General features: G+C 38.0%; 1 long non-coding RNA gene across 1 annotated transcript; it reads right to left on the bottom strand.

The window, feature by feature from the left end:
- Positions 1-841: 841 nt before the first annotated feature.
- LOC306991417 lies at positions 842-22593 on the bottom strand. Its single transcript, XR_013796088.1, has 4 exons — positions 22498-22593; positions 16067-16122; positions 13455-13566; positions 842-1817 (listed from the first exon to the last, which is right to left on the bottom strand). It is a non-coding gene; the product is annotated as an uncharacterized lncRNA (long non-coding RNA).
- Between the last annotated feature and the right edge of the window lie 1574 nt (positions 22594-24167).

Below are 24167 nucleotides of genomic sequence, written 5' to 3'. Positions count from 1 at the left end.
CTTGAGGACTTTGGTATGATTTTTTATATGTGCAGAATAGTAGCCCTTCAGTAGCAGGGTTGGACACCCCTGTTCTACCATAAAATGAGCTGTGTGAAACTCTGCAAGAAAATATCTAGTTAAAAATGCAAATATGTAGTCCGCTTGACATAATAATATCAGTTTTACGTGAATATTAACATTCGCACATTTTTTTTTTTCATTTAGAAGGGGGACTGTTTACAGGGGGCCCTCAGGCCAGGAGGGCCTATAGCCTACGGATCTTCTCTAAGGGCCCCAGCCCTGGAACGAGATTTTTACTGCCCCCAGTTCTTTGCAGTTCTTCATCGTCATGAAAGTTTATTATCGGCATGTGTTTTAAAGCCATATCCATCTAAACTTTTGATATACTGTAAGGTTTTCTGAGTGCACACATCTGAAGCGCACGCACAGAAAGCTGGCTGTCAGACGGCGCGTACCGTGAGTATTAAACTAAGTTCACTTTCACGTCTTCTTGTGCATAAACTGTCAAATACACACACGGTTATGTCAAACAAAGTTCACATAAATACAGTCGGTTATGTTTGTGAAACAGCAAGTAAAGAAATCGCATGTGCATATTAGATATGCGTATTAAAGTGAAAACAGTGTAATATACAGTACCACTGCTATATATGCTGTTAATATGAAAATGAAAAACTGAAAATCACTCACTGCTCTTGACTGAATAACTATAATAATAGCTTTAATAAGAATACATTTCTTACTTGAATGCTGCTATTAAATGCTCTGGCGAGGGGATAAACATGGTGGACTATGTACAGCTGTTACAATCGGGTTGCAGCAATGGAGGAAACAGGATCTAAGTGCAGCAATCTTTTATTTGGACGAAATCCAAATCTTATAAGGAACGGGAACAGAACAACCAACTTAAAGCAATGATAAGAACTGACAAAGAACAAGACAGAACACAGGGTTTAAATCGACAGAACTGAAGAGCAAATTAACAAGACACACCTGAACTGATCAGAAACAAACAAGCAGCGGACAGAGAAATACAGAACTTAGCTAATTGACAGGCAAACACAGACAAGAAAAGAAATCAAAACAAACGGATATCGTGACAACAGCTCACTCAGGGTGGAGTCTATGGCGATAGAGTTGAGTCTGTCACCAATTGTGGGCGGGGCCTAAGCATTTGTGACATCACACTGCATAGAAACTGCAAATGCCTTATTCATTCTGAGACACAGCTTATGGTTTATGGGGATTAAAATAAAAATGTGGATGGATTTTTACCGTTATAGAGTGGCTTTGTACAAACACTGCCGACACACATTTATGTTCAAACACTATGTGAAAGTGAATTTTGTATAATAGGTCCCCTTTAATTTTTCTAGTATTCAGGTCTGTGGATCTTTTAAACTAAATGCAGAATCAGCTCACTCCAGTGGAAAAAATACTGCTGCCGTAGTACTGCTCTGGTCAAACTGGTAAATACATCTGTGGTGGCATATATCGAACTGTAGTCTGCGTGTTAAATGTCTTGAATGTGAATGTCACAGAAGGTCATCATACATAGCTTGTTATACAACGGTCCCCTTAGAGGACCAAAAAAATAATAATAATAATAGTTCTAACAGCTTGCATTCAATGTCTCAGTGAAATCGACTGATTGGAGGACAAACAATCTGACTCAAGTGCCAGGTGGAAATGAGAGAGATGGCCCCTCTGTGAGACTTCCATCATTTGCCTGACTCGGGTCATTTCGAACAGGCTGCACCATTTTGCTTGATTGCAATTGACGTAGAGCCATGATGACCAGGTAGGGGTATTAACTGCAACATCAGAACAAATGTAAACACATTCATTAAAATTAGATAAAGAGCACTAAGTGTCAATTATTTAAATATTTCGTTTTCTAATCAGTTCCTAATCATATACAAATTACCTCACTTAGGTAATTTAGAACACATAGACCCACAATACAACCGGCTATATATAAATATATACAGTTTTTTTATGAGTTTTTAGTTAAATGCCTGAAAAAAAGGTATGTGGTTAACACAAACTCACTATACTTTTTATTCTTAAACATATAATATATCAGTAATACCCCACTCTTGATTTTTAAAGCTTTTATGAGTCTTGAAAAATGTGGTTGCTATCAAGGGGCAGAGACAGATTATATGGGGCATTAAACGTCACACCGAGGAGGTAAACTAATTTACTCGCTAGTGCACTTTGACCACCTTGTTGTATTTATGCTTGTGTTCTTGTAAACTTTTATAACTAAAACTTGAAGATTTTAAATCGTTTTATAATTTTCAGAAGCTTAATATACCTTATTCAGAGCAGTGTCATGTATGAAATTGAGGATGTAAGGAATAAACTTGTTTTCACTGGCACCCGCTGTGAAAGCTCTTAGATCACTTATAATTTTCCACCGCTTATGTTGTCTAGAGTTTTATGTCCACTGAAATTTCTTGTAAAGATATTTTTGCAGTGTTTCATCAGGAAAACAATCCGAACAATACATTAAATAACAGTACAACCCACTGAAGAGATATTTGTCTATCTCTCACAGACTTGTTTTCATTCCCATTAAAAATCAAAGATGGCGCTGCTGTGAATAAGGTCAGAGGTGTAGCTTTTTACTCATGTCGATTATATTTAGGCTTCAAAATGCTTAATCGACTTAATTTGTGAAGATTATTTTGATGAACAAAACTTGCAAGAATTATAAACGTTTGTTGATCGCAGAGCTTATTCCCTGCTGCAATAGGCAAAAGTCAAAAGGTGAAAATCCCATTGAGAGAACCAGCTAACTTCCGGGTCGGCCTACACAAATACACCATCTCTGCAGCACTCTATTGAGGCTGGCATAATATAACATTGTTAATTTGTACATTATCTTGAAACATTTATATGAGCCATATTTGATGAGCGGTACTTTATGGTAAAAGATGATGTATCTCAGTGATAGCTGAAGTTTGATGGTAAGATCCAAAGCTTAGTGATTTCTTTTTGATTGTCTGTGTGCACATGAATCAGATCTTCTCCTGACGGCACATTTTTACTTCTAAAGGAAATCTCTCCATGAGCTCATGTTGAGAAAGTATTGTATTCCTGTTCATGAATATGCAGTGATTATTAAAACCTCCTAAAACTCTCATATAGTAGATAAAAATAGATGTAGGTCAGGTTTCAATATTGCATCAACCTCAGTGTTCCAGAAAACAATAAAATGTGTTATCTTAAAATGATCTGAAGAGATAATATATAATTGATTAGATCTCTTTGTCCTTACGTGCGGGGGAAAAAAGGCACCATAAATATATTTATCAGTAAGCTCACTTGTTGATTCTGACCCTGTTGTTGGTCCACTGCTCGGCTTGTTCATCTACAAATTAAATCCCCTTGATCACTAAAAACCCTTTACAATGCGAGGTGAAACTGACATACCTACGGTCAAGTGTATGATTAAAGACACAAAGACTCATAACTATGGTTCTTTGATTTAGTACAGATAATTTGTACTTCATTGAGAAATATATGTAGTATCTTTTGATCTCAGATAAAGCTGTGAGAGTAGCCATAATTATATATTTCCAGGAAACAAATATTCTTTTCAGCCTTGTTTGATTTTCACTTACAATATATCAAAGCCTTTATTCACCACATCTCTTTCCGAAATCAAAGTGATGCTGTGATTTTCATGCCATCCTTCAATAGATGACCTTTAATGAGAGAGAGAGGGAGGGAGAGAGAGAGAGAGAGACTATTAGATTAGATTATGTGCTCTACTATTATGATTTATTATTAATGACTACTATTCATTCTGAGCAATTTTGCATTTGTGAACTTAAATTATATTATTGTTATTTTTTATATATATATAAATATATATATAATTTTATTTTTTTATTTTTTATGTAACTTGGGCTGCGAATATAGCAGAATTGTAAATGCTGCCTTTGCCAGATTTATCAAAACCTACTCCAAAAAATTACAATCCCAGAAATTTCACGGCCAAGTCAGCATTCCTATAGTGTCATTGTTCCTTGACTTTCACAACCCAGAGAGCTGAGGCTGCAAATATGCCACCTCTCTCTTCCCTCGTTAATATTTCCACTAGTGCGGTTTGTTGAGTAAAACCTTGTCTGAGATTGACACGTAGGGCTGCTGAAATTGACACTGAGAGATCACCTCCCCTCCAGCTCTTAGGTGACAGGTCATAAATCCCTACAGAAATCCACCGGGGGGGGGGGGGGAAACACCGACCTAAAGGAGATTTCTCCTCATGCATAGAGAGCTTTTTCCCGCCGTCTCTGCCACTCCCAGCCCCCTAGGGACCAGCTGCCCACCACGCTGCATGCAAAACAGTCCCACTGTCGATTGGGTGTGGGCAACACAACTTTCGTGCTTGTGTTGAAAGAGGCATGAGAGGGGAGGGGATGTCTCCAGAAATTGTAGCCCTTTCCCTATTATTCGGATGATTCTGAATGCCAATTACCCAGAGTTCTGTGGGGAATGGACTGTCAGTCTGGATGGGTCTGCCATGTGAAGGAGAGAAGCAGACGCTGTGACTGCTGACAGTTCAGCATGGTGAAAAGACACAATTTTGTAAACACACATCAGGCACGGAGACAGTAAAGCTCACACATCCTTCCCTGCAAAGCTCTGGCAGTGTCAGCCATCATTCAGCCTATAAAGCATAACACCTAGACAGCAAAGTGGCTACCTAAAAATTTCATTTACTCACAAAAGTCGGTGAAAAGGAGGTGATTAAAACTAGGAGCCCCTGCTAAGACTGAAGCCTTTCCTTGAGGTTTATCTCTAGAACTGAAATGACACAGCTATAGTGTGACAAAATATGGTCTTAATATCATACAATTTCCACATCCATTATACATTTGTCTGATTTAGTTTGTACAAACAGGCCTAGGCTTTCTATACTGGTGGCCTTCTCAAACTCTCAGACCCCTGAATGTCCATCCACTCAGAATCATTATCCAGGCTGTCTGGTTTTGCTTTTTTTTTTTTGTCCACTTTGTCCTCCTTCTCCCCTCTCTCCTTGTAAATCAAATGTCATTTCATATCAGGAATTCTGACGAGTAGATGCGGTTGAGATTTGTCTCTATATTGCCACCCGGCTTACCCAGCTTTGATGTAATCGTTAAAAAAAGATGCGAGGGGAATGTAGAAGTACCTGTGTTTGTCAGACACTGTTTTCTCATCAGATGTGCGCACAGTGATAAGAATCAGAGCAATGCCCATGGGCTGAGTCACATTCTGCATGACAATCTGCAAACATGTGTGCCTGCCAGAGGCTGGTCGTACTTTCTGCATGGAGGGACCTACACATTCAGCCACTGTAGTCGTATTGTCAATCATGTCTTTTATTCAACCTCGAGTTGTTTCAAAACCTGTGTGACTTGCTTTTTATCAAAAAAGATATGTTGATGTTTTGTTCATACAAAGTCAATGGTCTATCATTGTGTGGATAAAAACAATCTTCAAAATATCTTCTTTAGTGTCATGGATTTGGACAAAATAAGGGTAAGTAAATTATTATAATTTTTATTATTGGGTTAATTCTGCTAATTTGTTCAAGAAAATATGTAATTTCCCTTTATAAATGTGGATTCTGAATGACAAATACAACGAACTTCCCCACCTGCAGCAGACCAGTACTGGTCATCTTATTAACAATGTTTGTCATGTACTTGTCTTATCTGTTTCATGTTGGGTTTCCATTTTGTATTTGACTGATAAACAGGATTTGCTTGTGCGCATTGTCTTTGTCTTTTAGAATAGGTGTATGAATGTGGTTCCTGCCTTAAATACATTTAGCAATGTTAAACATTTAATCATAAACAGCAACATGCTGACTTTAAATTTAATTCAATAATTTTGGCTTAAATATGTAATTGACACACATATAGTAAAATTACACAGAATAGTGATTAAAACCTTTGTTCTAATCGTATTTAACAGGTAACACACACGCACGCACACACACCGCATCATCGTGGTGACTAGTTTATAGCACTAACACCCTGTGGTGAAATAATCTTGTATCTTAACCAGACACTGCTTTCTCAGATCTGCTTGAATTGGATTAAAACTTAATTTTCCATTGAGTTAGGAAAATGATGTACACATCATTATCAGAATATCTCTTCTCCTGTCTATGAAAATTATCTTATTTGTAAATATTCTTGCGGAAATAAATTGTATGAGCTGTTTAGTCAACTAGGTGACTACAGAGCATTGAAACATAGACAACCAGACACTAGCTGACCACGCTATTTGAAAAAGTACGGCACAAAGCTCAGTGCAAGTAGTTCATTATGTCGCTCACTTCCAGACATTGCGGATGAGTCGATGTTGGGCATACCAGTTTAGATTTTGTAATGTAAAGTAGCTGTTGAGGACTTATTTTGTTGTGATTTGGGACTCTCTGACTCATTCAGTTATAGGTTGAATCGTGGTGTCTATCTTTGAGGTCACATCTGTCATATGAGGTTGCATAGCTTGTGATGACTTGTAGCCTGTAATCTCCTTTTGACATTTACAGACAAGCTCCTAAGGGTAGGAGATGTAATAGTAAAGCAAATCTACGTTAAACAAAGATGATTTCAATGTCCATGTCTGGGTAAAAACAGTTGATGTGCACACAAAAAGTTGCTGTGGACAAAAAAGCCCCTTCAACAATTACAGTTTAATGGTGTCTGCCAATTAACACTTGAGCTTTTAATCAGTTTACCGACTCATTAATGGTTCACACCTTTGTTAATTTAACATTTATAACCTCCTTATGCTTTGTAATTGACTTTCAAAATGTGAAATGACAACTGTGTTATATTACTCTCATTAAGCACAGCTGTTTGAATAATCCGTTGCTCGAAGACAGATTTTAATTAATGATACAAAGTCAATTTATTTGATATGACTGATGATTTTTGGTTATGATGAAAACTTCTGTGGTCTTTTGAAAAATAATCTGCCATTTTTTTGGAGTGCAAATAATCAAGCTCCCTTTAGCATGCTCTTCACAAAGGAAACCTGGGACATTGGTGGCATATAAGAACAAGGTTCAATCTAGTCTTGACATTAGGTGGCGGTGACAGGGAGATAGGGAGACTATTTTACCTTGTCTAGCAAAATAAACCCTGATTTGTTAGTGTGCTCAATAAAGACGAGAGAAGCTCTCTACTGTGTGTTTAGATGCTACACAGACAGCATGTGACTGAGGCCAAGCAGACGTACAGACAGGCAATGAATTAAGGACTGGTGGCTTTGACTTTGTCCATTTGAACTCTTTCTGGACAGAGAATGGCCACATTTTTTTTCTCTTTTACAGAAAGGTGAAAGAGATAAAAAGGAACTTTTGATCTGCAAAACCTGAGCTAAAACTAAAGCAGCATGCTTTCACTAAGCTTTGCAAACATCAGTGTGCAGAAGTCTGTTGAGAAAAGGCTAATGCAGGTGTATGTCTGACACCTTGTGCATTTGTTCTCAATTTTCTCTTTACACAAGTTGCACAATCAGAGCGCTGGAGTTTTAAACATTGGAATGCCACACCAGGGTAAAGCAATCGTCCCCAGCCTCATCAAATGTGACTGGGGGCTTTTCTTGGCTGTGGTGCAAGGCTGCTTTGAATCATCTGTCAATGGCCTCGCCTGGATAAATGTCATATGTGGAATATCGCAGGTGGCAGCTGGGCTGCTCCAAAGCGGGGGAAGGCAGCCAGAAAACAGCCGAAAGCGCCCCACGTTCACCACGGCGTACAGCCATTTTCTCTTATTTATTTACTCTCAATGCAGGACCTCAGACCACACACATCAGCCAAGACCAAAGGGGTCTCCAAACCATTTCTCAAATTTAATCAAAAACACACAGGGGTTCCCTTTCCTCTGGCAACTCCTGCACGGTCAGAGTGTGATGGTCTACAGAGTTTCATTTGTGCCGCACATTGCACTGTTTGTCCATTTAGAAGACGGGGAGAAAACTCTTTTCCTCATTTAAATATATAAAAATATCCTACTCTCAATGTGTGCCCGAGCACCAGGATGGATTTTCTTGCTAAAACCCTCAGAGTTGCCCCATACAGATACAATATTTAATTACCAACAGTTTTGTTCACAAGGCTGAGAACAAAAGCATAGGTGGAGGATCAATGGGTCTCATTCACAATAATTACGTGGATTATTTGTATTTATACACACAGGATAACTTCTCACTAAAAATGTCCACCTATTTCACAGTGCGTGCGCATGGATTTGTTCTTAACCTCATTCGAACGTTAATGAATTTGGAGTATTCTAAATGAGTGACCGCATGCCCGAGGTTAGTAATTTGCATAAACATGCCCAAACAATGTCCACATAAGGGATTTCCGTACATCCTTTCCTTTCACGCTCTCAGCAAACATGACACTCTCTAAAGACACGCTCTCACCAGCAAGATCCTCGAGCAATGCCAGGAGTGCCATCCTCAAAGTTCAAACACAAAATTAAGTTTTATGTAACAAAGTTCGGGAGGAGCATGTTCAGGTAATCATCCAATCAGCACAAGAAGAAGCCAATATAAATAAAGCCTTCCCTTACCTCCTGTCTCATGACTAATTTCTCAGCATCCCACCACCACAATTTGCGGCTTGAGCTATATGACGCACCTTTTCTTACTTTTAGTGTATCTATACAGTGTGTGTGTATACCCACCACCCAGGTTATGACATTTTTGCATACAATGTTTCCAGTTGTTCCTACATATAAATTTAGAATAGGTTTTAGTGTTGGAAATTATTAATGAATCAGGATTTTTATGTGGAAACATTTGTATGCAGATTCCACATACAAATTTGTGCGTAGGCATGGTTAGTGAATGAGACCCATTGTCGCTTTGGGTTTTTCTAACAGTGAAACAGTACTACTGCTACGACTAAAAACTTTAATTTTTATATTTCTAATCTAGTTTAATATATTAAGTTTAACAGTGCATCCTCTTCCTAGCTCAAATAAAAGTTTTGTCCATGCTGAGGTTTATTTCATTCATTTATTTCAAGGAATGCTCTGATCATGAAAGTCTGATGAGAAAAAAAAAAGCATATAGAAAATAAATTTTATTTAGACTAAGAAAACATTTTTCCTGAAACAATTTGATAGCCTGCCAGGATGTTCAAATAGAAAGCATGAATGTTTTTGGCTTTCTGAAGAGCATTTCAATTCCTCAGCTATACTATAATGAATGGAAGAGAAAAACTGCTATTCTAGCTGAGCAAAGTTTGAATAATTGGAGTTCAGAATGAAGACTGACAGGAGATTCAAGTCTGGCATTAATATGGAATGAATGTGACAGATTGTTTATTAAGGACTTGTCATTGTTTACTACGGAGGGCAGCTTTGCCTTGACTTTGAGCGCTGTTAGAGACAGGGTTCAGAGCAGGTTCAGACAGCAGCCCGCCAGCTTTCCGCATGTTTATCACTTAAGCCCTCTAGCAAAATCCTTACTCTAAACTGTCCATCCTCATAGAACCGGTCCACTGTGAAAGATGTAATCACGTCTGCAAAATATTGCACTTTAGCCTCCGAATTATCATTGAAGTGAGGCTGACAAGAGACAAAAGCTTGAACCAAATCCCCCCTTACATGGGAAACCAATCGAACATCACAGCAGAGGGAAAAATTAACCGAGTCTTGTATTGCATCTACAGATACAGACCCTTTACAAGAGGTTCAAAATAGATATATAACACTCTCTATCAACTGATTTTCGGCAGGTACCTGAGGCCAGTGCCATGTATCATTCTTTAGCAAATGTTTACGAACAAGTGCACTTCAAAAAGTGCAGCATATACTGAATCTAATAGGAGATGCCCTGAAGCGGGTGTGAACATGTGCACCTGAGACTTTTAAATATATGCCAGTAGTTTCTCTACAACACAGCACAGGTGCCAATGAAATACAATCTAGTCCATAACTTGACACACTGCATCTTTCTTCTGGTTCATTTCACTAAAAATGCAACATGCAAAACCTGGAATCTTACAAATGTGCAGCACATTGTAATTCCAGGGAGAAAATCCCATAAGAGTTTATGAGTCTAGCTCATATTAGCTGTGAGGGAGAAAGGCTCAAAGCACCTGTTTTTTTGTGTGTGTGCGTGTATTTATTCATTCCAACATCTTTCATCATATATAGCTGACAGTCATGACCATGGTGGACTGTAGACACCTGTGTTAGCAGGATCTGAGCTGAGAGGAAGAAGACCTTCGAGGCCAACAAATCATGCCAGTAAACTCAATAAAACCAAGCCTGTGAAAGATTTATCCTCCAAAACAAAGGCTGGAATGGAATTGGTATGAGCTGACAACCTTGAGGGCCATGAAGAATTGCACCATAGAGACCACACGTTTCACCTTAGAAAGTCTGGGGCTAGTTGTCACAAGAGGTTTATGTCTCAGTAACCGTAAGGTTTAGAGTCAAAAGTCCAAATACACAATTGTGTGTTTTTGGAGCAGTGCTACAAAATTAAAATTTCAGTTTTTTTCCTTCAACCTAAAATTGTCATATATGTGCTAGTTGTTTGGCAAGAAGTGGAAAGAAAGCCACACTAACATACATGAAGGGACTAGTCAGCTATATAAATGTATCTTTACACAGCCGAGTTAAGGCTGCTCTGTGTCTGGTCAACATTCTGAGTAACGACGCAATGAATGAGACTTTGTGCAGAGGGGAAAAAAGCAGGTTATGGCGAAGCTCAAAATTCTGATAAGTTTTTACCTATAAACAAAAGATCAAAACAACACCAGTGGAATGACTCCCTAGTCATTATCTTTTTATGATATGTGTGATACGTCCCTGTGCTTTGCCGGTAAATGCCGTTGGATGTTTGACACAGGCAGAAGACAGAGCGCAATCTCCAAATGACAGCTCTACTGAAGATGGAGACGATGTAGAAGAAATCTGTCTGCCAACAGGGAGTATATTTTCTGATTTCAGTCTCTTATTACTGTTACGTTTCATTATTTACAACTGGACAAACAAACAAATATCGGGGGAAATTACACATTCTCACACATTTCCACTGCTTACATTAGCCTAATACATTAAAGCTACACTGTGTAACTTTTTTAGTTTATTATTAGCTAAAAACACTTAGTTCTTTCAAAAATATATGTGCTCATTAATGTATATTTACTTCGTTCAAGTAATAAAGTATTCTCGTGAGTGTATAATATGCCATTGAAAATACATACGGGTGAGGGGTTCGAATGTCGGTCGCCATGTTGCCCCTCCATCTTGAAAGTACATTAGCCAAAGAGGGACATACCCGTTGATTCAAGCTTCGCCTTTCGCGTCTCCGCAATTCACTGGCACCGGCCCTGTTTTTATTTTTTCCTTTCCCTCTACCTCTACCTCTCCCTCGCACCTCCGTCACATCAACTGATCTCTGCTCACGGAGAAAATGATATAGCCTACAATGTAAACTTTGCCTTACGCTAGTGATGTCGTACAATATACAGAATAACGATAGCACTGATACAAGTTACTTTACTAAGATCAGCTTGCATTCGTCTGGGAACCTGATAGCTGATGTTAGCAATGAAATGGTAAAAAAATTATGAAAACATAAAACTAATATTCACTGGATGGTCATATACCTTTTCACCGCTAGATGGGGGTAAAAATCACACAGTGTAGCTTTAATGTAATATATTAATGCTGAGTAAATTCAATGTGCTTTCTTTTGATGTACCCCATTATTGATTATATAAACAGCATTGATTCTGAATGTGAACCACTGTCTTAATTGCTGCAAAAGCAGAGGGAGAACTTCAGCAAAGAGAAACAGTATTGAAAATAACCATTGAGATGCGGGCAATGCAACAGGAGGCTATTAGCCAGTTTGGCAACATCTTAGCAAGTATATTTCCTCCAGGTGGTGCACAGTCAACTGTTCGCCAGCCCTTTACTCACCAATGGAGGTCTGTTTGTCATCATCATCAGTTCATGTTGCCTCACGAGATGCTGCACCATCCACAGTGCCACAAAGTAATAGTGATGAGAAGCCTTATGAAAGGGTGTTGGCCTACTAATAAAAGCTTGATGGTTTTATGGAATAAGTCACCCAAAACTGAATGATGAGTATGTCATAATTTATTCTCCCTTATGTATGTAGTACAAAGCTGCATGACTTTGGATACAGAGTTTGAAACAACATGAGGGTGAGTAAAAGATGTCAGGTTTTTTTTAAAGTTTTGGTTGTAATGCATTTGACTTGATTTATGCACAGTCTCAGTTCAATCTTTAAATCCTGCTCATCAACAAATGAATATTTGAAAATAGTTATACATTTTTGAATAGTTTTAAATATTAAAATATTATTATTTAAAATATGATTTTTAATAGTATTTATTGTAGTGTGACTAAAACCCACATATTTGTAGTATTTGATATTTTTTTCAGACTTCTGGTCTATTGTTTGTGTTAATCTGTTTTATATTAAAACATTTATTATAATAATTTGTAAAAAATGTAACAATTACATTAAACATTTTCTCAACTATAGTTCCTGCAAACAATTTATCAGCAATGCATCACGAATGGGAACACCAGATGCACTGTCCTCCCATTTGTCAACTACAGGTTTTTTTCCACACATTCTTGGGGACAATCCCAGTTGTCCAGGTATTGCTCACGGTGAATTTCACAGAAAATATGCAGAATGCTAGCACTACATCTGACACAGTGTTAATGTTTATGTCATTTCTCTTAAAGGTGGGGTATGTAATTCTCTTTTTTGGCCATTTTTTCAAAATCACTTAAAATCCTATTCCTAACCCACTTACAGCCACTGAGTTAGAAGCACTGAAATAAAAATTAAGCAATTTAATCATCTGTGGAGCAGGCAGAACACAAAAAACTCCGGCCACTCATTTCCAAGACCACCTAGAATCATTGGACAGTAAGTGCGTCAATCAATCGGTCGTACCATTGATTGGTCCATGTTCTTTGAATGGGTGGAGTCAAAGGAAAGAAGGTAGGACCATTTGAGTTGTGTATTTTCAAAATCTACTGGCCGTTTTGCAAATCACATACCCCACCTTTAAGTAAGCATCTCCACCTTCCTTTAAGGCGTCCAAATGCGTTCTCCACAACTATCATTGCTAAGCTTAACCGATGGTCGAAGTGTTGCTTTTCTTGGCTGAGTGTAACACTGGGAAGGCCACAGGGTCACCAATTACATATAGAGGAATCAATCTCCAATCTATTAATATGCCCTGAGTGCTAAAGCAAAAAAATAAATATAAAAATTGTAATATAAAAATAAATTATGGTCTATGAATATGATTAAATATTAATAAATTCTGGCAAATTATTAAGACAGATAATGCGTGTTCCATTCTAGCCTATTTATCATAGTTCCCAAACTTTCACAGACAATTTTATATGCACTTCTCTCACCTCTCTTGCGTAAAGATAACCACCCTGCCGATGCTCAGCAAGGCTATATATATATCGGAATTTGCCAATACCCTAGCATCATGAGTCCTCCCAGGCCGCTCAACATAAACACCTGTGAAAAACAAAATGCAACAAATTATGATAAGTAAATAATTTATTAACCAAAGGAAAGAAAGCTGTCAGTATAGTTACTTGCCACATTTTGTATCTACTACACCTTGTAGTATTATTGAATGCCAGCCTTTGTGATTTATGATAGTCCACAGGTTTTCTCTCTGTGATATGCTGCTTTGATGACACAATTGCACCGCGGTTCGAACCCAAATAATATAATCTAAACACAGTCCAGCAGGGGGAGGGGGGAGAAATCAAACTCTGGTTCGAACCATGAAGTCCAACCTATTGTGAAAGCATCCAAAGAGACTTCTTTCAAAAACATGCACTGCCATTCCAAAATTTAGGAGTTTGTGTATAGAAAGATGAAGGAAGGCCTCGGTCTATCTATAAATGGTGTTGATGACAACCCAACAACCTACAATTTTAAATCCTTAATTAAGGGAACTTTAACGAGTTTGAATATATGAATAAGGTTGAGACTCTCATCCTACACAGTCCATCACTGCTCATCGGTGTGAGGGTGGGACAATGCAGACCTGCGCCCCCCCGAGGGAGACGAGCAAGAGACAGAGTCCTCAGATACATGGAGTGGATGCGTCTCTGAATGAGAGAGATGATGACAGGCAGTTGCCCCTCTCTCCGCATGACCTCCCCGGGCCTTTGAGTGTGAACGTACACTCCAGAGTCTCATCCTCACCAACAAAGCATGCGGGGCTACTTCCCCCGAAGGGCATGCCACCAACAGCCCTCTGACATTCAAACATCTATACAGATGGAAAAACAAATCTAATAAATAAATAAATATACAGGAGTTATAAAAGAACTGGAATAGACTTGGCCAAACCTAAGGCTAAATCTCTACTTCTACTGACCTTGAGTGTGGAAAAGAACCTAGAGGTGTGTGGTTTCTGACAGGGTGGTCAGTATGGAAAACAGCCTCGACATGAACTCAACATACCTCTCCCTTTCTTCCTGATTTTTTTTTTTTTTTTTTTTTTTTGGCCCATGGAAAATTGTTAAAAGTGTGTTTAAAAAGAAAAGAAAAAAAAGATTTCAACTTAAACAAAAAAAATGTATATGAAGGCTTTATTATATTAAATATTTAGTGCAACCTCCTCCCTAATCAACTCCTCAAGTACAAGTGATTCATTATATATATTTTTTTGTATGTTTAGTTATTCCTATGGTGCGTTCACACCGGACGCGAATAGCACGTCAGGCGCGAGTAATTTCAATGTTAAGTCAATGCAAAGACGCGTTACGCGCGTAAAAAAAATTCTGCGTTGCGAATGAGGCGTAGAGTGCGGCAGGGTAGACGCGAATATGCCTCATTCGCGCGTCAAGTTCACGTGAATGGCGTAAATTGAGCGTCTGGCGCATTACGCGCGAATGATTTTATAGTGCGTTTTGTGCATTCACGCGTTTGGCGCGAATTCGCGTCTGCCACCCGAGTTGAAAAAACTGAACTTCTGCGTCAATTCGCGCTGCGTTAACCAATCAGGAGCCTGCTTGCTTCACGTGGCATAAATTGACATAGGATTAATATCACACCGATGCGGGACAGCAGGTCATCAAACTGGGCGCGGGACAGGCGGAAGTACCACTGAAAGCGGCCGTCATCCAGGCGCAGCTCCTGGAGCAAATGGTGAAAAACTTGCCAAACTGGGTTCACCTCCGAAGGGTCTGTTGGACCCAAATACGGCGACGATGATCCCTACGCCACCGTTCTGCTCTGGTGACTCTCTCGATAAATGATCTATCAACATCACACATCTTGTAAAAAGATGGCCGCCAACGGGTTTTGAAACTTTTGAAACTTTCGCCTTGTCACGCGTGTCAATTTCGCTTCAAACTTGTGTTTTTACACGCGTCAATTTCGCTCTTGACGCGCGAATGGACACAAAAGTGGTCAAGCGTATAACTAGACGCGGCAGGCGTGAATTTGACGCGCTATTCGCGTCCGGTGTGAACGCACAGTTTAGTCTAAAATCTGTATAAATATATTTTTTTACAATGACGTGCAAAATTAGGTGGTTGAACATTGTCACTCCTGTTAATAACTGAACTCTGCAGAATGGAATTAAGCGCACTAACAGACTGACAGCCATTCATGGCCATTGAATAATAGGACATAAAGGTTACTACTAACAAAAGCCAAATGACTAGATTAGCATTTCCGGAAAGGAAATGCCAGTGTTTTTAAGGCAGCAAAAGGAAAGTGTTAGGAGATATATTGAACTTAAGAAGATGATTTGAAAAATGTTTCTTCTGCTTTTTCCCATAAAATGAATGTCAGTGGGGTCCAAAATAACACCGGACCCAATTTCAATTTTGTGGACAAATAAACATTTTTCAAAATATCTTCTTTTGTGTTGTAGAAAACTCCCACTATCCATTTGACGTTTTCAAAAAAAGATAGCACATAAAAGGTTGACATGCATAAAATGGTTCATTCTGATTTTGAAAATATGAGATAAAATAATAATAATACTTACTTTAGAACAAACTCTTGACCATGTCACCACTGTATTGAGAAGTATCCTTGCAAGAACTGTGAAGGATATAAGCAAAGTGTTTGTTAGTGATTCATAAAGAAATTGCTGAACCAACTAGCACATCTGCAGGAATCAGGCTAATGGATTTCCACTGGTTCTTTTTTCACTCTTCTTTCACTGGTTCTTCTTTCATTATTTTACTTTAAAACAGAGTAAATGTAACCTTTCAAGATGTTAGTTTTATCAAACATCATGACAGCAAACATTTAAAGCAGGAAATATTCTAAAAATGCCCTAATTAATGCACAAGATGCATTTGCTTTTTTACATAATGTTCAAGAGTTTGAAGAGTTTATGGAGTTTAGAGAATTTAAGTTTATTTAAGGTGCTCCTGCAGAGATTTGCGAGGCACGCTTACTTTATGCCCAGCCATCTGGAAATAATTTTGTCGCTTTAATTTAATATGTGCAATAGAAGAAAGTAGAAATTCAATAACCTTAAAAAATAAAAAATAAAAAAAAAACAGTGAGTGGGTGATTGCGATAAACTGCTCTCAATACAAGCTGAATTTCTATTTACTGTGTTTAATCAACATAATGTGCCACAAGGCCACATCACCACTCGGTTCATATTTATTCGTATAATTTCCAGATGCATGGCGGCACCATCAATCCCAGAGTGGCTGAGAGAGAGAGACTCATATCCATCTATGCATCTCTCCACTCCACAACCTTTATTCACTATGAAAAAGAAAAGAATAGAAGAAAAAAAGAAGAAAGCTGAAAGAAATTAGAGCAGGGCTAAATTATGCACAATGGGATATCTATTTTCCTGTTTTCTTACAAGATAAGGGCTCATTTTTTAAGTCTTTGTTATTAACTGTGTTTGCCCATGGGATGATTAGTAAAGCAAAGGATGAAGGAATAAATACCTGCACATAGTTCAAAACAAGTTTTTCTCTTTAAAGATGGGATCTCACTGCAGGCTCAACTGGGTCTGGCAACATCCAGCCTGAAACCACCATTAACAAAGTATCCAGACTTGTGACCAATTTAATCCAATGCATTTTCTTAGTTACATGCCTGCAATCGGGTTAGTGTAGGTGGCGGTCCGTAACCGGGATTATTAGAGCACACTGATTATTGAGTGTTGGGGAAATCAGAACTTAAACAAGGAAAAAAAATATTGTATTATTTTGAATTGTTATTATAATTTAATCTGCTAAACATGTTCAGATGTATTTAATATGGATGCTTCCATTTCCTCACAAAAGGAGTGTTTTTCTTAGCCTATCACTGTAGTGAAAACATTTTGTACCGTCGTGTCAAATACTATAAATACTAAAATAGTATTTCACTGCAATAAAGAAAAATCGGACAGGGTCGACTGCTCGTGGTGACAATAGAATGTTTAAGCCCTTGCCCCTTTTATCGTGTAAACGAAAGTGCCCTTTTCAGTGCCCCGCGGAACATGATTTCTATCTAGGGGGACAATCACCCTCCCCCGGAACACATGCCACTGGATTATATAATATAAAATCAAATCAATGCATTTGTGTACAAGTGATCATCTTTGATTCATTTCAAAGTGGAAATCTTGCTGTTTAAAAAAACAACAACTAATGGCAGATAAAGTTGTGTAAAATATTTTGTCCCATATCTCCAGATTTAGTGATATATTATTCATAGTTTGTGAGTTGTCATTGTTAAAGTATGAGCAATAAATATTATATTAGTCCAGGGCCTTGTATTAGTCCAATAGATTCTCTTAGCTGGAAAAATCACAGCAGAATTCTCCAACTGCTTCATACAGTATCACTCTCTTGTGCAAACGTGCATTTGAATAATAAAGAAAAAATAATACAGTATTTGATGTATTGATACAGATAAGAGTGATGATTGTGTTAAAAAAACCTTTCATAAATTATTAGTTATATTCTAACATAACTCGATAGCTGGAAATTTAAAGGTTGTCAGTTTTCCACTGCATACTGTTACTGATGCAATGGAGAGCAACATTGTGCATGCTTTACACTTGTGTATATGAAAAGCTCTTTCATAACAGTTTAACCATGAATAAACTTTTCTATCATTAACGGTAAATGTCTATTGATTTGTTACTTGTCAGTTTATTTCTCTCTCTCTCTCTCTATGCACTCTCTTTAAACCTGAAGGGTTATGTTTACACCCCAATGTCCTGAGGAAATCCACAGACTTGATATTTACCCAGGATTCCCTGCTATATTAGATAAATAAAATGTAATTTTCCTGTGCAAATATGTGTGAAATTAAATACACAAAAAGGGACGGCTTTACAGTCGCCGGATTTATCCTGGCCACATTTGCTTATTTTAAAGTATGTTCAGCTAGCAAGAGAGAATATGGTCAATGTGTTTAAGACGTTACATGTCTGAACGACTGTAGAGTTTTCTCAAAGTGATTGTACAGTCCATTTTTGTAAAGATGTGCTTACTTGTCAACCAAAGAGAGATGGATTAGGATGCAAAACATGTAATACATTTAAACTGGCCAACAAATAGAAAGAATGTTTGCAGCTTGCAACTCTTATAAATCACACATTACCAATGGAAACCGAGACTGTGCAACAGGCTGACATGCAGCATTTGCGTATGATGGATGTTGTGATATTGTATTGAGAATTCAGATCTCAGATAGTGAGAGGACTTCCAGTTTTGATTATAGCAGATTATCAAGGTAGTAATTGCATTGAAGTCCATCATTTTCAATGAACTTATCTCCATCTCATTATTTTTCTTTATGTTGTTCTTTCTAACAGAACCACCAAACGTAGTTATGGGTGAAGAATCAGAATGGATTTATATAAAAAAAAAAGAACGACGGAACACAAAACGTATTCTTAGATGAGTGGGGAGCAGAATACACTGGATTACAAAAGTTTGGAGCACTCCAGTTCAGCCTCTTTAAAAAAAAAAAAAAAAAGTATTTGCAAACATATACGGGGTGTGAAAATGATAAAGGTCCGGCCTTTATAAATGTGGTCAGAACCTCAGCTGGGTTATACAGAAATAGACATTCTCATTCACATTAAAGCATGATTCTCTAACTTCAAACATTCTTATGGTCACTGAAATTTACAATCTTATAACTGTAATAATGAAACACTGTTCAGCACAGTAAATATCAGCGGATTGTGTTTATTCATTGGTACATAAGGAATTGCTCAAACTTTATACTACATTAAAATTTAAAGCATTTAATACAATGCATCTAATGTTATAAAAACTATCACAAGACTTGCAATTGCTGTTACAAAGGTTAGGGTTAGCAGTATGGTTAGTGTTAGGGGTAGAGTCACTGTGGGACTTCAAATAAACAAGTGTATGAATATCACATGTAAACTACAAAATACCTTTTGCAGAAGAAGTATTTCCATCTAAAAAGCCAAACTCAAATAACAAAATAATGACTCGACACGCTTGTAAGCAACTGACTTTTGACTTCACTAAATTAATTTAAATTAAAGACCAGTGGAAAATGCAAAGATAAATATTTTAGCAGAATATTGGGACTAAATACATTTTGGTAACGCTTTATTTTACAGTGTCATTGTTACATATGTTGCAGTTACTATAGTAAGAATAACTATAAATTATGCATAATTACATGCAACTAACCCTAACCCTAAACAAAACCAAACCCTAATCCTAACACTACAGTAAGTACATGTAGTTACTTAATATTACTCATTACTTAAATGTATAACTACAGGGTAACAAAGACACCTTAAATAAAGTGTGACCTAAATTTCAACTGCCTGGCATTAACAAAGGAATATACTGTGATGTTTAAAACTGTAATGTATAATATAATCATTTTTTATATTAAAAAATGAATCAAAAAGATCACTTTATCAGTTATCATTGATACCATGTAAAACTACACATTATGTTATAAGTATGACTTACTTGCTTAAGGATATTCCTTTACAGATATATCATGATTTTTTTTTTTTGACTTTCTTTATACTGGTGAAGCGATAAAAGGAATGAGACTTATATTTGGCCTTGGAAGACTTGTCACTTGTGACAAAAGACTCGAGACTTGCCTCGGACTTTGCATTACATTAGACGTGCGAACAGACTATAGCCACCCACAGCCCTATTCTTCTCGCATCGTTGACTGTCTCCACTGTCTCTATTAATAACATTTCAAAAATGCAAATAGTAATGCAAGTAGACCAAACAATTATTACTGCAACGACTCCACAGGCAGACGTAAAAAGGGATAGTGTACTCATTAGTGTTCATAACGTCTACCAATAATTAATCGAGTCAGTAACATGAAAGCACTGCAGACACAAGTTCTTCTCCACCAGCTGTACCCATGATGTATGAAAGTGCTAGGATTACCATATTTTAGGACCACAATTGCTACCTGAGCCAAACACTATCAAATTCTTTATTTCTCCCTGACGCCTAAACAAACACACGCACATGCGCGTACACACAAGTCCCTCTATTTGGTGAAAATGAACGTCCACAGCAATAAAAATGATGTATTGAGCAAAGGTTACTCTCCCTTTTAAATGCTAATTGTTCTGCCAACAGTATTCATTTGCCTGGGCTCCCAAAGGGCATGCATCCATTTTGTTTCCCTTCCAAGCAGATGTGGGGTCTCAGTTTTTCTGTGTGCTTGTGTGTGCGTGAAAGAGCAAGATAGAGAGAGGGAACATTCTCGTGTTTATGCATCATAATTAGCGGCGCCTTGTTCGTCATCATAACCTACCAAATCTAGAGAGCAGAAGGATGAGACGGTGTGTACAGATGGCAGCATGAATTCTACACAAAGACCTCTTCCAATGCAACAATGGAAGCGTCACTTTAACTCTAAAGCTAAAACAGTAATGAGGGTCACTTCTGCTCCCGGGCCCTGCCGCTGTACATTTCTTAAGGTTAAATGACATGACAGTGTTTAAGTAAGTCTTTCTCCTTAAAGGTCAAATGAATATTTTATCTTTGGCTGGGCTGGATGTATTGAAATGTTAATGTAAATACCACCGGTGCAGAGTCTGCAGGACAGCTTCAATAAAGGGAGGAATAGGAAAGGTCATATAATCCCCTACCAGTCTCTCATCATCGTCGCTGAACGCTGGTCCGTGCCATTGTTTGAGACAAAGATGAGTAAGCGACTCATTACCAAAATACATCAGAAACGTCTTCACAGGTGGGTGATCAGACAGACTTTGTGGGTTAAAGATCTACTTGTTAGAGGTACAAAAAGCTGACTTAAATTGTACGATTACCATCTACCTAGTTTTGCACTGGACAGAAATGAAGTCATCCAGTGAATTCACTACTCCAGCCATTCCCGGGGATTACTTCTAAATAATTTTATATTAAAATAATTGAACGCCCTTAAAGGCAGAAGATAAACTGGATAATGGTACACACAAAATATTTACTACTTGGACTTGTTTTGACAATTTTGAAACAACTAATGGCAGATACATTTTGGCAGTGACAATTTTGAAGACTTATGACTGACCTTTGCAAATCTAACAAATTTTATACTTGAATAACTTTTTTTGCAATTACTTACAATTTGATTTGGACTTGACTGGAATCTGGCATATTCTTCATAGAGTGAACTTTTCTTTAACTGCTCTCTCAGACAGGTTTTCTCAGACAGCGATTTATTAGAAAAGCATTTAAGGTGTGTGAGTAAAAATAGTACTACATCATGAGTCAGTATATTTCAATAATTAAATTATTTAACGCAAAAAAAGGCTAAACATTAAATGGTGTTTCTATGGTTATTCTAGCTATCATATAAACCTACATTTATGCACAGTGGTCAAACAGGCCCTAGTGAAAAAAGGGAAACAAATAAAAAACACTTGATGGGCTATCCCAAAAGCTTACAAGAAACAAAAATACATGAATATGAGTCACCAACAAATGTATCTTCTCGAAAAATATTCTTACAAACTATCCATAAAGGAATAAAAAACTTGTAACTTATTCTGAAAGGTTTCATTTAGCTTAAATATGCAAATTATCATTATACTGTTATTGTTAATGTTATACTGTTACTGTTTTTTATTCTCTTTATTTTTTTCTTGGACACTTGGAACGAAACATTGAATGAACGTTTTGGGAAGTTTTAAACAGGTAAGGACTACACACATTTATTTAAGATAGTATTTCTAGGATGGGTGGATGGATGGATGGATGGATGAGTTTGAATAAATATGTCAACATGTCGAGAGATTCTCAAGCCCCCACGCGACTGCACTAGCTGCACTGCCCAGTTACACAAGTTATCACATACACACTTAAAGGGAATAGAGAAGTTCCACAAAAGTAGTTCATAAACTATATGCAAGTCATCTGAAGCCATAATATTGATTTTTTTTATGAGGGACAGGTCCATATTTCAGTAATTACTCACACTAAATCTTCCTCTTGACTCTGTCTGTTCAAATTGGCAAACTCCCGCGAAGACGTGAACTTTGTTTACACCCGCAGCTGTGTAGGGCTCGCTGCATCCTCCGGTGGAAATCCAGCCACGCCCACATCGAAGTGTGATGTCAGAAGCCACGCCCATGTCCAAATACGTCACCCAGTGACTCCCCTTCCCCGTTCCGCCCCAGAAACCCGGGCTTTAGGCGTATGGATAGGTTTTGAGTGGGTTTCAGTGCTGTCTGTCATATAAAGAGTTAGGCTAGTAAAGAAGTAGGTAAATAAAGAAGTAAATAAAAAGAGTTTGGTGTGAGGGTTCAGTCTCCTTGATGCTTAAATCCTGTTTTAAAGTTATGATGAGGAAGATATCCCCCCCCATGTAGCTACTGTACACTGCAGACTTCATCGAGTCGCTTCTCCAGAGCTGTGCTGTACTGCACATTAACGTCATTGGCCCTTGCCTGTGTCGTCGTCATGAAACTGATGCTGCGTTCACCCCATGTCGTACCAGAAGGTGTGTTCGACTTGAAGCGGCGCTGCGCAGACCGATCGGTGTATGAAATCAAAGTAACGCAAGAGTGATTAGAGAGCAGATGGCTCTGTATACTTCAAGCAAAGCCACTTGAAAGGAAGCCTGCAAGGTTAGCAAAAAACAAACATAAAATAAATAAATAAATAACTGTTATCAGTGCCGTACGCAGGGAAGGAGACCAGAGCCTTTTTTTAACCAGAGGCTGTTTCTGTTTAAAAAAAAAAAAAAAAAAAAAACACCTTTTAAGAGAAGTCACAGACAACTGCGTGGCAGGTAGGATTCAGTTTACTATACTCTCATTAATTTTATGGTATCCGCGAACAGTGATTGACTGTTGCACAACTCTGAGCAAAATTCAATGACGTCAAGGCTGTATTGTGAATTGGTTATCGAGGCACAGGTGATCTAAGTTAGCCATTATGCTTTCTCCAATGTTAGAGCCATGGACAAGGCCGGACTTACCATTGGGCTTGACTGGGCTGCAGCCCATGGGCCCCGCTTGAAAACAAAATCCAATACAATATAGTGTGCGCGCATGCGCCAAACGCGTCTTTCCGCACTCACGGAGTAGTTTGAAAGTTTGAAAGACGTAGGGGAGCACGGGATAAAATACCGGGGCCTTAATATCCTCCGACTGAGAGCTTCGAGGCCATAATCAAAGGGAGCAACCTGATATTTATTTCACAAAGAATAACATGTGTGTTGATCCATCTGCTCCATTGAGATCGGCTACTTAACAGCTTCAATTAGGCTTTTAATCCAAAAGAGCAAACATCTGGATAAATGATCATATGTTCACGTCTCCTTGCTTTACAGAGAATGGTACTTTCTATAATTTTTTTTCACTAAATGATGTGCTCTGGAGAGTTTTGAGCGCTCTCTCTGCTGCCATCACAATACAGGAATAGGCATAGCCTACATGAAATGCACTCACGGTGGTTGAGAGCAGAAAAGTTAGTTTTAGGTTTGAGATTCGCCGGATTTTTTTTTTCTCTTGCCACTGTTCTATATAGGGTCGGCAGTCTTACAAAGATATATCAATAGCAGAATTAGTTTTAACAGTAACCATTGTATATCGACATGAACTATTCATTCAAAATCACCTACGTGCGCTATAGCTGCATATG

This window comes from Phoxinus phoxinus (genome assembly GCF_949152265.1).
Source record: "Phoxinus phoxinus genome assembly, chromosome: 2".
Taxonomy (NCBI): domain Eukaryota; kingdom Metazoa; phylum Chordata; class Actinopteri; order Cypriniformes; family Leuciscidae; genus Phoxinus; species Phoxinus phoxinus.
The sequence above is the reverse complement of the archived record's forward strand: the minus strand, read 5'-3'. Positions and strand labels throughout refer to the sequence as shown.